The sequence below is a fragment of the Oreochromis aureus genome, linkage group 23, assembly GCF_013358895.1.
Source record: "Oreochromis aureus strain Israel breed Guangdong linkage group 23, ZZ_aureus, whole genome shotgun sequence".
NCBI classification, from domain to species: Eukaryota; Metazoa; Chordata; class Actinopteri; order Cichliformes; family Cichlidae; genus Oreochromis; species Oreochromis aureus.
The window spans coordinates 43,763,776-43,778,138 of record NC_052963.1 but is presented as its reverse complement, the minus strand read 5'-3'; the positions used below and the strand labels follow the sequence as shown (position 1 = coordinate 43,778,138).

At 38.5% G+C, this 14,363-nt stretch overlaps 1 pseudogene; it reads right to left on the bottom strand.

Annotated features, from left to right (window-relative positions):
* Window positions 1–3,381: 3,381 nt before the first annotated feature.
* On the bottom strand, window positions 3,382–13,946 carry LOC120436257 (annotated as a pseudogene).
* Between the last annotated feature and the right edge of the window lie 417 nt (window positions 13,947–14,363).

Below are 14,363 nucleotides of genomic sequence, written 5' to 3'. Positions count from 1 at the left end.
TATATATATATATATATATATATATATATATATATATATATATATATATAAAATGTACAAATATACAAATATACCGGTTTTTTAAAAAAGTAATATGTAATAAATAGTGTTGTGTATATACAGTTGGGTTATTACACATAGGATTGTTATTGCACAGTGGTGGTCCATAGAGGAAATTATAGAAAAAATTGGGGGGGGGGGGGCTGTGTTATCGGTGCATGTGTGAGTTCAGGGTGGTTATGGCTTTGGGGAAGAAACTGTGTTTGAGTCTGTGGGTCTTTGTGCTGATGCACCTGTAGCGCTTCCCTGAGGGAAGCAGGCTGAACATTGTGGAATTAAAGAAATTGTTTTACTGCTACAATATATCTCATAGCATTAGCATCGCATTAATAATATCACATATAGCTTTAAGACGGCAGGGAGACATTTAACACACTGACACCATATTAACCTTTATTACAGGTGCAGTTATAACCATTTTTATATTGTCATATCTCTATACACACATTGCAGTTCTGTGCTCATAAAAGAGTTGAAGCTCCCCCAGGTAATTAAAGGTCAAAAGCTTCGTTCGGCGTTAGGTCCGGACGATCCATTGGATAAGAGGCTGGGAGCTGAAGAAAGATCGCACACATGCTTACAAAACACATATATACCACATATAACCTAGAAACAGATCTGAGTAGAGGCCTGAATGCATTCAGCAAACATGTTGCACTAGAGTCTACTTGACAACAGGTGACAAGAAGGAGAGGACCAGCCCATGGGGACCCAGAGGCCTGAGACCATCGCCTTATTTGGAAGAAGATGCCAGAAAGAGGAACTCTTGTGTCTGCATTTATCTCTTAAAATTGATCATTGTCTGTAAAAGAGGCAAATAATGTTCTTAAGATGCAAATTATGTGCTTGTAAACGCATGAGGGGGCGTCATAATACCCTGATATTATAAAAGCAATCTGAAGTGTATTTTGGGTGGAGATCCATGCTGATGATATCCAGTAATTATCTCCCCGCGCGTGTGTTCCAATAAAATCATTGTTTTGACCCAACCCTTCTGGACTATTCTGGTTTTGTACTCTCCCTCAATATTTGATACCCGTAACAACATGTTGAAACCAGGGTGGGAGCTGTCCTTGATGATGTTTGCTGCTCTGCTGAGGCAGCGGGAGGAATAAATCTTCTATCGCTGCACCATCGAGAACATCCTGACCAACTGTATAACAGTCTGGTACGGGAACTGCTCTGCCTCGGACCGGAAGGCGTTGCAGAGGGTCGTGACAACTGCATAGCGCATCGCCGGAGCACCACTTCCTGCCATAAAGGACATCTACAGGAAGCGGTGTCTGAAAAGGGCTGGGAAAATCATCAAAGACCCCAGTCACCCATCACATGGACTCTTCACCCTCCTGCCCTCTGGGAGGCGCTACAGGAGCCTCCGGACTAAGACCACCAGGTACCGGAACAGCTTCTTCCCCACAGCTGTCAGACTCCTGAACTCTGCCTCCTGACATCTGACCCACATTAAACTCATGGACTGAACATACACACACCCACAACCACCTACACACACACACACACACACACAATGGACAACTGTACCCTCATACACACAATAATAACATGGACTGAACCACCACTCACAACCACCAGCACTTTATATAGCCTCTGTAGAAATGATCCACATATCTCACTTATCTTAACTGCACTACTGTATAGTTCTGTGTAAATAATCATTCTGTACATACAATCATTTTTAATCCTACAACTGTTTATAACTTGCATAGTTCACATTTCTGTATAACTGTAAATCTCATATTTCTGTATAGTTTTTTCATATTTATATCCTGCTCATAGCCTGTACATACTTATAGTTATAGCATATTCATAACATACTTCATACCGTGTACATTATAACATACCATAATAGACCCATTTCTGTAATATACTTACATATCTATATTATTGCTAATATATATTGTAATATATCTATATCACGGCTAAAGCACTTCTGGATGGATGCAAACTGCATTTCGTTGCCCTGTACCTGTGCATGTGCAATGACAATAAAGTTGAATTCTATTCTAAATGTCCATCAGGGAGGGGAGAGGGCAGCCGATGATCTTTTGTGCTGTCTTGACCACACTCTGAAGCCTCACTCTATCCGCCTTGGTGCAGCTGCTGTACCATACCGTGATGCAGTAGGTTAGCAGGCTCTCAATGGACGAGCGGTAGAAGGTCAGCAGCAGGTTGGAGTTCAGCTTGTACTTCCTGAGGACTCTCAGGAAGTGCAGCCGCTGTTGGGCCTTCTTGATGACCGCTGAGATGTTGTCTGGTGCCGGTCCTGAACCAACTCAATAACTTGATCACTTCTGATAACAAAAGTGGTACAAACAAAAGCAAATGTACGATGTACTAACTTCTGACTTATGTGACACCTACAAGCATATGGTCACTGTGGTATTGCACTTTTCAGTTAGTTATGAAGGTGTAATTGCGTGGCATCACCACAAGGAGGAAATAGCTGTGAGTACGATAGGCAACGCTCCCATACCTCAGACAAGGAAGAGCCTGCAGCCCGAACGCAACTCATGTCTCCTGTCTCTGTCTCTTCTGTATAAAACAGAACCCAAAGAGTAACTGCTCATGAGGAAGAAATTGAACATCATCATCTGTTAAAATAAGTTGTTGGTTTTTCTCTATGATTATTAAAACATTTTTAGTTTCAAAGTAATTCAGTGAGTGCTGTTAGGGAACGTTACCTCTCAGAAGGGAGCTGCCAACAGGCAATCAGTGCACTTTAAAGTCCAGAAAGAGTCATTTGTTTTTCTTTAACGTAATTTCATATAAAATACTTTGTTGAAACATATACTGTGGGGTAAATATCATAGTGTGTTAATTATATTAAAACAAAAAAACCCCCCCCAAAAAAAAACTGGGTAGCACCAGCTATCTTGACCTCAAAACCTATTTTCAGAAGAATAATATCAGTATCTTGCTGCTCATTCAGGACACAGAAATTGCAACACAGACAGCTCATTGCCACTGATTAACTAAAATACACACACACATACAAACACACATAGAGTTTATCTCTGTTTTGATATGCTGGTGACCTTATTCTTTTAAAAAATTGCCCGTGAAGCCTTTTAAATGTTTATATGTGACTTTTGCTTGTAACAATAAAACTGACTTGACTTTAGAAAAATACATAAAGTTAATTTTATGTAGACAGCTTAGAGCAAAGAAATATGGGTGTATTGTGTGCAGATTACTTTTCAGACCTATCATTTAAAGATAATTTTCAACATGTTTACACATGTGCTAGCACTGTCTCTTTGCCTAATGTTGACATGATTCCAGTTCTCGTTCAAGCTTTTATTGCCTTTTTATGCTTTATTGCATGAAATGGAAGCTGATAGCAAGACAACAGAAAAGACAATAAGAACAACACACAAGTTGGTACAATGTATAATTGTACCAACTTTCAATTAACCTTTAGCAAACAGCCAAAAAAAGTGTCTAGATTAAGAATTCTCCACCATTTATGACTTGATTAGCTCATTATTACAGAATGTGCTCAAGTTAACATGTCTCCTCTGAAGTCTGCAGCCTCTCCTGTGAGACTGAGAAAGAAAGCAGCTTTACTTCTTGCTTTCTTTGACCAGTTGTTCCACTTCCTTCATGAAGCGCAGGCAGAGCTCATCCTGCCACGGCAGAGCAACACACTGGACCGCAACAGGTAGACCCTCGCCACCGGCCACTGCCTGAACACAAAAATAATACAGCTGAAGAGAAGGTTCGGCGTAATGATCATATTTGTAATAACATTCAAAATGACAAAACAAAATGGCATTTTATTTTTAAAAAAAATGCAATAATAATATCTATGAGCTGAGATTCTTTTTGATATCACATTATGGTTTCTTAGTGCAACTAAAGAAACCACAATATATATCTGATACTAAAGAAATTTGGATACAAGCAGTTGAAAGACACAGGGAATGTGGGGAATGACATGAAGTAAACATTCAGCTGGCTGAAGAACAAACTGAGCACATCAGAGAAGTTGCAGCCATTATTGGACATTCTTCATATTTTGGAAAATTATTGAAACTGCAGTGCAGCAGACAGACGAACAGCTATACTGTAGGTGCTAGTAATTAGCCACTAGTTAACTGAGTAAGGCTGTCATGGGTCTGTAGGTCCGTCTACTGTTTTAGGGAACATATTTCGTTTTAAAGTAAGTAACATGGTTTTTCCCTTCCTTTCTGGAGGGCTTATATTTCACTGAAAACTATCTAATATGCATATCCACATAATTATGGATTAAGATATGTAAAAGAAACACACTGTGTTTTAGAGAAAATACATTAAGAAACAGATTATATTAGATTTATAGTTCAAATATGACAAAAATGCTGATTTTACAGCAGTAAAATGATTGTATCTCTACAGTTTAAACATTTAATAAGCTTTCTGCCTGCACAGAGTGGATAGTCAAACCATTTGAATCATCATAAATACATTATTTCACATTTATTACTTTATTTTTTAATTCTCATTACTTTATTATTATAGCACAAGGAATTAATAATAATGGAAGGATTCTGGATCAACACCATGATGCAAACTTGTGGCCATAGTATATACAGTATTCTGGAAAGGGTATAAAATGCCACTGTATGTGTGTGTGCATGTTTTATGTGTATAGATTTTTTTTTTTTAGATCATTACTCATAATTATAACATTGTCCAGACATGCCTTGTAAGGAGAGAAGGACGAAACAGTGACAAGATGAGCTGTGTGAGGCTGCTAAAGGCAGTGGATCCCTCACCAGCTGGATTAAAAGGAGCACAGGTAACATGAACACATGTACCAGTTGTTGCATTGCAGAGGTATTCCAGTATAAAGACAATAATAAACACACCTGCAATGTTTTAGTTCTATAACATTTTCTGCCATTACTTTATTATGGATTAGGTGCAAGAGCTGTTGAGTGTGGATATTTACATAATGGATTAATGCAATAGTAAATTGTGCCTTGTTCTCAGGTGGACAGCAAGTGGAGAGTGATAGATGAGATGAGGAGATGGAAGGAGGAAGAGAGGCAAAGAGTGAGCCACAGGCAGAGCCTAGTTTATTTCCCTCAGTTTTTTTAATGTGTTGCCTTATGGTTACAAGCACTGTCACAAATCTTTGCATTTGATTATTATCTCATAACACTTGTTTAATCTCTCCTATGGACATTTTAATGTCTACAGTCTCAGATCAACACGGCCCTGCCCTCCAGCACTATCAGCAAGAGGAGCAGCAGCAACCCCTCAACAGCAACACTGTACCCCATCGGGTCAAACATAGGCTACGTTTGCTTTGCATTGTTTTATTTTGCATAACACAAAATAAAACAATGTAGCCCAGTGGTGGGACATGGTTGCAGCAACAGCCTCTGATGTTAACTGGCAGCCCTTTATAAACTGCTGCCAACTGGCCCTGAAGCCATGCCATTATCTGGGGTTACATAATAAACGAAACTACACACACATCTTATCTAATAACCTTTATGAACATTAAATGAATACAGTAGACATAATTACCATAATTACAATTATTACATAAAATATTTCCTGCTTGGCCTATTGACTACAATCTATAATAAACTAATTTATTAATAATTTATTAACTCATTTATTGAGGCCACTCCAGATGCCTGTGGGCTCCTTTGGCTGGCACACCATCAAGAGAAAACACAGGTGGGACAATCTTTTCATCACGATATTAACTTAGCCTCTCCTACCCATTAGGTTAGACGTCAGGTAAGTGTTAAAGTGATGTTTTCCACCAGCTTAACCAAACTTTTCATACTAATTGAAATTTCTTTTACTAGGCAGACATTAAACTGTATCAGCAAAACCCTTCTTTGTGCCCTTCTTTTAATATAAGTATTAAAATCACTTGTCTATGTTTACATGGTTAAGGAATGAAGAAGACCTTCATCACAGTCCTACATAACAGATTGAAGCTAAGTACATTCATTGGAATTACAATTTAAATTTGAATGATTTTTGTATTATGTGCTAATATTTTATTATTATATTAATATGGCACAAGGTTCAGTTAACTTAGTACAAAAATTGTTAGTAGAATTGTCTTTAAGGAGCTACTTACATTCTTTGAGAAAATTTCAGAGACTGTACTTTTTCACTTTTACTTGAGTAATTAATTGCTTCAGTACTTCAACTTTACTCTAGTATTTTTGTTTCTAACCCAGGTGTCTGTACTTCTAGTTAAGCCAGTAAAGTCTGTACTGCTCATAACTAAATACAAAGACAAAGATTTCATGTGTCCTCATTAGTGTTGGTGTGTGGGACTGTAGCACCAGGTTCATATTGTTAAATGGTGCTCGTGAGACAATGTGTTTCAGGTCATTTCACGGAAAAATGCAAAAGTAATGTAACGAATTGTGTAATGAATTGGTTTCACCTGGGAGTAATTAAGTAATTTACTGCATTACATTTAAGAAGTGTTCTGTGTAATATGTTTAATTAATACTTTTTTTGAGTAATGACCCCAAAATGTACAAACATTTGACCAAACAGTACACAATTAATTTGCATAACTGTAATATCTTTCGTATGCTATTCCCATCCCTTCTTGGTAATATGTATGTTTTTAATCACATCTTGGTTTGGTATTACAAATAAACTGACCAGTGGACAAAAGTTTCACTTCCAGACATGCACAGTTGCAAAAGGCTCGGCGTTTCTACCTCTTAACCACAGTCTTCTTACTGCACTCTCTTTACAAAAATCTATTTTATTCTTTTTTCATGCTAAAAACCCAGTTTGGCCTGACACAGCGTGTTACTAAATCTGCCCCTATGTATTCAATCACTCTTGCCTCACTGGTCTCCATTGAGACTGTGTCAGCTCCCAAACAGACAAAAAACAAACTAAACACCAGCAATAAACAACTTAAACATAAAAAATCACAAAGAAAGAACAATACAGTATCCACATCTGAACCAAAGAGTAAAACAGTGAAATGTGGATTATTAAATATTAGGTCTCTCTCCTCCAAGTCTCTGTTAGTACATGACTTAATAATTGATCAACAAATCGATTTACTCTGCCTTACAGAAACCTGGTTGCAGCAGGATGATTATGTTAGTCTAAATGAATCAACACCCCGAGTCATTCTAACTACCAGAAACCTCGAAGCACAGGCCGAGGGGCGGTGTGGCAGCAATTTTCACACCAGCCTATTAATTAACGAAAGACCAAGACAGACTTTTAATTCATTTGAAAGCCTGATGCTTAGACTTGTCCACCCCAGCTGTAAAACTCAGAAACCAGTCTTACTTGTTATCATCTATCGTCCACCTGGGCCTTACACAGAGTTTCTCTCTGATTTCTCAGACTTTTTATCTGATTTAGTGCTCAGCTCAGATAAAATAATTATTGTGGGTGATTTTAACATTCATGTAGATGCTAAAAATGACAGCCTCAACATGGCATTTAATCTGTTATTAGACTCAATTGGCTTCTCTCAAAGTGTAAAAGAACCCACCCACCACTTTAATCACACTCTAGATCTTGTTTTAACATATGGCATAGAAACTGAACATTTCACAGTGTTTCCTGAAAACCCTCTGCTGTCTGATCATTTCCTGATAACATTTACATTTACAATAATTGATTACACAGCAGTGGAGAGTAGACTTCATCACAGTAGATGTCTTTCTGAAAGTGCTGTAACTAAGTTTAAGAATATAATCCACCCACTGTTATCATCTTCAATGCCCTGTACCAACATAGAGCAGAGCAGCTATCTGAACGCTACTCCAACAGAGGTCGATTATCTTGTTAATAATTTTACCTCCTCACTACGTGCGACTCTGGATACTGTAGCTCCTGTGAAAACTAAGGCCTCAAATCCAAGTACCTGACTCCGTGGTATAATTCTCAAACACGTAGCCTAAAGCAGATAACTCGTAAGCTGGAGAGGAAATGGCGTGTCACAAATTTAGAGGATCATCATTTAGCCTGGAGAAATAGTTTGCTGCTTTATAAGAAAGCCCTCCATAAAGCCAGAACATCTTACTATTAGTCACTGATTGAAGAAAATAAGAACAACCCCAGGTTTCTCTTCAGCACTGTAGCCAGGCTGACAAACAGTCAGAGCTCTACTGAGCCAACAATCCCTTTAACATTAACTAGTAATGACTTCATGAACTTCTTCACAAATAAAATTTTTATCATTAGAGAAAAAATTACCAATAATCATCCCACAGATGTAATATTATCTACAGCTACTTTTAGTACCATCAATGTTAAGTTAGACTCTTTTCTCCAATTGATCTTTCTGAGTTAACTTCAATAATTAATTCCTCCAAACCATCAACGTGTCTTTTAGACCCCATTCCTACAAAACTGCTCAAAGAAGTCCTGCCATTAATTAATTCTTCGATCTTAAATATGATCAACCTATCTCTAATAATCGGCTATGTACCACAGGCCTTCAAGGTGGCTGTAGTTAAACCTTTACTTAAAAAGCATCTCTAGACCCAGCAGTCTTAGCTAATTATAGGCCAATCTCCAACCTTCCTTTCATATCAAACATCCTTGAAAGAGTAGTTGTCAAACAGCTAACAGATCATCTGCAGAGGAATGGCTTATTTGAAGAGTTTCAGTCAGGTTTCAGAGCTCATCACAGCACAGAAACAGCTTTAGTGAAGGTTACAAATGATCTTCTTATGGCCTCTGACAGTGGACTCATCTCTGTGCTTGTCCTGCTAGACCTCAGTGCTGCATTCGATACTGTTGATCATAATATCCTATTAGAGCGATTAGAACATGCTGTAGGTATTACAGGTACTGCACTGCAGTGGTTTGTATCATATCTATCTAATAGACTCCAATTTGTTCAAGTAAATGGAGAGTCCTCTTCACACACTAAGGTCAATTATGGTGTTCCACAGGGTTCAGTGCTAGGACCAATTCTGTTTACATTATACATGCTTCCCATAGGCAGCATCATTAGAAGACATAGAAGACAACTTTCTGCTTCTTAATTCAGATCAAACTGAGGTTATTGTACTCGGCCCTGAAAATCTTAGAAATATGGTATCTAACCAGATTCTTACTCTGGATGGCATTACCTTGGCCTCCAGTAATGCTGTGAGGAACCTTGAGTCATTTTGACCAGGACATGTCCTTCAATGCACATATTAAACAAATATGTAAGACTGCTTTCTTCCATTTGCGCAACATCTCTAAAATTAGAAATATCCTGTCTCAGAGTGACGCTGAAAAACTAGTTCATGCATTTATTACTTCCAGGCTGGACTACTGTAATTCACTATTATCAGGAAGTCCTAAAAACTCGCTGAAAAGCCTTCAGCTAATCCAAAATGCTGCAGCAAGAGTCCTGACAGGGACTAGAAAGAGAGAGCATATTTCTCCTGTTTTGGCTTCCCTTCATTGGCTTCCTGTTAAATCCAGAATTGAATTCAAAATCCTGCTCCTCACATACAAAGTCTTAAATAATCAGGCCCCATCATATCTTAATGACCTTGTAGTACCATATCACCCTATTAGAGCACTTCGCTCTCACCCTGCAGGCCTACTTGTTGTTCCTAAAGTATTTAAAAGTAGAATGGGAGGCAGAGCCTTCAGTTTTCAGGCCCCTCTTCTGTAGAATCAGCTTCCAGTTTGGATTCAGGAGACAGACACTATCTCTACTTTCAAGATTAGGCTTAAAACTTTCCTTTTTGCTAAAGCATATAGTTAGGGCTGGACCAGGTGACCCTGAATCCTCCCTTAGTTATGCTGCAATAGACGTAGGCTGCCGGGGATTCCCATGATGCATTGAGTTTTTCCTTTCCAGTCACCTTTCTCACTCACTATGTGTTAACAGACCTCTCTGCATCGAATCATTTTTCTCTGTATTTATTATTGTGCGATCTACTGTACAATATAAAGCGCCTTGAGGCGAGTTTTGTTGTGATTTGGCGCTATATAAATAAAATTGAATTGAATTGAATTGAATTGAATTGAATTGAATTGAACTGGTACATGTTGCCTACCTCTTTGAAGAGTTTGTCCCACATGTCCTGATAACAGCCCTTATAGTGCTTGAGTTCCTCCTCATCCTTTGCGGTCACTGTGGAAACAGTGACTACACCCGCAGGAAAGGTAAGGAGATTGTAGAGTATCGTGTAACTGACAGCAGCTGAAAGTGTAGAAAACAAAAATGAATTATAGATAAAGAAACATAAACACCATTCTTAGCCTTTAAAAATGTGTTCACACTTTAAACATATTTAAAGTTCTGAGATTAAATATTTAGAAAAAAAATGATAAATACAGAAACTAAGTTGTCTGTCATACACAGTTTGCCATACTTGTAGTTTTGCCACAGTATAAGAAGTTGTAGGCTGGTCCAATCACAGGGCACAGCAGCACATCAATTTTGCAGCTCCTCCAATGTGCTATTGTCTCATGAATGTAGTCCTAAAGAAAACACAGCAAATCTCAATTTCATCTTCAGGCTTTCATACGTGACCATGCATCATCAGCTGGCAGTACCTCAACAGCAGCATGTTGCTTCCACAGCTCTGGAACAGATCTAAAAATGAAGCAGAATGTTTGGATATAATTCCTAGCACATGGAAATGTAACAAAGAAACTGAGATTCAAGCACAAATGAACAATTGCAAGAATACTTTCTCACCCAACTCCACAAAGAGCACCAAAGTTAGCAGAAACACGAGGAAACTGCCAAAAGAATAAGACAAACTAAGGTGTAAAATTAATTTTCAAACCAATGTCTAAATTTATATGTTTCTGTCACAGAATTAGAGGACTCACCACGGGTTTGAGCAAGAATGAAATGGTTTTCTTCAACCACTTGGGAAAGCCGTAAGGAAAAACCTGAGGCTCCAGACAAGGGTCCACAGGTCCCCCTTTCCTAAAATGAAAGAGATCATTGGCACACAAGAAAACAGTCTGTTCAGAGACACTGAACTGAAAATTACTGTAATGGTTTCAAAAGGAACCACAACCCCATGTTTGTCATGAAGACAATGGCAGCATGGTGATGTTTAGTGGTTAGCACTAAAAAGGAACAAAATCTCTAAATGTTAGATGATTTAAGTTTAGAAGACAAATGGTACTAACTGAGTTATTTAATGGAACAACTCACAGTTTTTGTAGCAGGGTGGTAGCTCCATCTGCAAATAAACCCTTTATCAATAGTTCAGGGATAATTTGATCCATCTTCAGTGGACAGTAAGGGACGAGCTAAAGGCACAAATGACAGGATTAATGACCTATGACTCATATCACATACTTGGCTTGACAGTGATCATAGTGTGTGTATGTGTGTGTGTGTGTGTGTGTGTGTGTGTGTCTTACTGTGTGTCCTGCTTGCTCTAACAGAGCTTTGACCTCTCTGACGCCTCGGGCCATGCTTGGAGATGGTTGCGTGTAGCCATCGTTTTCCAAATAACCAATCCTTAGAGGTCTGGAGCTTCTGTATATCTAAGGGTCAATCATTTTTATTTCCTGAGTCAATTAAATACAATCAGTTTGCAAAGGTTAAGATTACAGCCTGTAAAGTTAATTCTGTATCTCAGGACATTAATACAGGTGAGGTAAGAGTAATATAAAGTGAAGCATTAGGACAACTATGTACTGGCTTAATTTGTAGTTTTTAACCAAAAAATAATCATTAGCAGATTTCATGAATCCCACAGTACAGGACACACCTCCATGTTAAAAGGTAATGGTGGAACAGTGGGGTCCAAAGAAAACATGTGGTCACAAAGAAGTGCCTGCATGCACAGAGCCAGGCTGTCCACATCTCTTGCCATGGGTCCAGGAGATGACGGCACTAGTTTCATACAAAATATAAAGCAGTGACTCAAATATTTGAGACAGTTTGTGTTGGTGAAATATTGCTACACAGTGGTTATGTAACTGCATTTACTTTATATGTAAAGTAGGTATGTTTCTTACCTGACTTTTGCCCTCGATAAACTGGACGAAGCCCCTGTAAACTAATCATTTCCCAAAGGTGTTAACAGAGATAACAGTTTAAATCAGATAAAAGTTTTACTCAATGTGCAATAATTTTCCAGGAAACTGACTCTAAACTAACATAAAACCCACCTGAGTCGACCTGCAGTTGGTTTGAAACCACAGATTCCACAGAAGGATGCAGGAATACGGATACTGCCACCTATATCAGTGCCTATACCAAGCAGGGAGCCCCTCCCCGATGAGAGCCCCTCCCACCAGATGAACCTCCAGAGGTCTTCTGGGGTTATGAGGGTTCACAGTCTGCCCGTAGATAGGATTACTGCAGTCATAGCTGTGAACAGACAGTTAATGAGTCTTTTCATATTATTCACACTTGGAATGGACAAAGGCAACTTAATACATGAACACAGTTTTAAATGTGCTGTAGATTTTTATGTGATTAACTGGTAAAAGATGTACTTTAAAAGGGCTTGAGGCAAGTTGGTTCTCACAAAGGGAATAGCTCCTTGTTTCTTCAGGACTTGAACAAGCACACTGTCCTTCTCAGCAGGCTGGTCCAGGTTTATGATCACACCACAAGAACAGTCATGATTCTTGTGTTGGAAAAAGCAGAAGATGATAATGTTACATCAAATACCTGAGCTATAATGCTCTGATGGGAAATCCTTTAACTGTAACTAAAATTTGCATTGCATAACCTTTGTAATACCTTAAATGCAAGATTTTCCTTGATGCTAACTGGAACTCCGTACAAGAGACCATCCTTGTTGGAGCCAACAGTTTTCAGCTGGTCCAAACTCTCCAGCAAAACTTCAGTGCAGCAGTTCAGCTTTTTGTTTACAGCCAGAGTCTGTTGGAAAGGAAACATCATCATCATCATTACATCATCTTTGTAAAATATTAAACTCTTGTTGGAAACACAAGTATTGTGTGACACATGAGTCTGTGTTGCTTATATGAATATTATGACCCAGTGTGTCTAAACTTTAACTGTAATAAGACACAATTCTGTGTAATAAGAACTAAAAAGCAGTGATTTATAAGTAGGACTAATGTCAAAAATAAATAACATTGAAATAAGGCTGAGTAATTTTAATCATTACTTGTAAAAATTAGCTTTTGGTGTATTTCATCTATTATGAACAATTTGGTGAACCTTTGTGTCATGCTGGATATTGAACCTTTTCCATGTAAGAGTAAAGCACATCCTCGGGGCTCAGTAAACCTTTGTTCAGCTGCTGTGTCAGCTCAGACAGGGAGAGCGTCAGGATCAGAGCAGAGTCAGTTGTCGGATGCTAGAAGACACAGACCCACAGAATCATTATGTTATTATTATTTCTTTTAAAGGCTGCAACAAAGAGACGGAAACACATCCATGTACAGATTCAGGATTCTTTCTTTGCCCAATTTTCCACATTTTCACACACTTTCTCAAACACAACAGTGAGTTCACTGCACTTAAACGGTCTGCACACTCATACCTTTAATTTTCATGCTAAGCATGGAGACCTCAAAAAGTGCCAGTATGTTAGTATTTAGTGACTAATCCTCTGCCAGGTTAAACTAAAAGCACATCATTAGCTGAGATTTCTTTCTAAATAGAAAGTAGAAAAAAACCTAAAGCTCTGAACTCTCACCGACTCTTTGTACCGGAGCACCGCCTGCTCTGCCCGCTGCAGGCTCTCATCTCTCCTGTTTCTGGCTCTCTTGATCTTTTCTTCTGCCTTTCGGTGGCTGTTGATCTTTTTCACCAGCACAATCAGGTATCCCCCAAAACAGGCAACACCAGTGAGCAGAGCCGCTGTCCAGTTGATCATTTTCACTCTATTAATAAACGGTTCAGTGTTCTGTGTGGTTTTCGTCTTTGTCCTGGGGCTGCAAATTGGTTTAAATGCCACGTGGACAAAACACACAGCTGTTTAAAAGTGACAAACTTGCCTTGTTTTAGCTGTGAACTAAACAAGTGGGCGTGCCAAGCTTGTAGGTTACGTTATCTTCAGGGCTGGACTGGTAAAAAGTTAACTTAAGTATTGTACGTGAACAAGGGCATGTGATTCTGGTAACCATGTTGTTCTGGCCTTGCTTGACCTAACTGCTGCCTTTGACACAGTAGACCACAATATTCTAATATCTCGATTAAATGAAATAGTGGGTATTGGTGGCACTGCACTTAATTGGTTTAGGTCTTATTTGGCAAATAGAACTTTTTCTGTCAGCCTTCTCAGTTCTGAATCATTTTCTGCTCTGAATGCAATATTTTGATCATTTATTTATGATAAAATTAAAAAATATTTTTGCAAAAATTTACATAATGAATGACA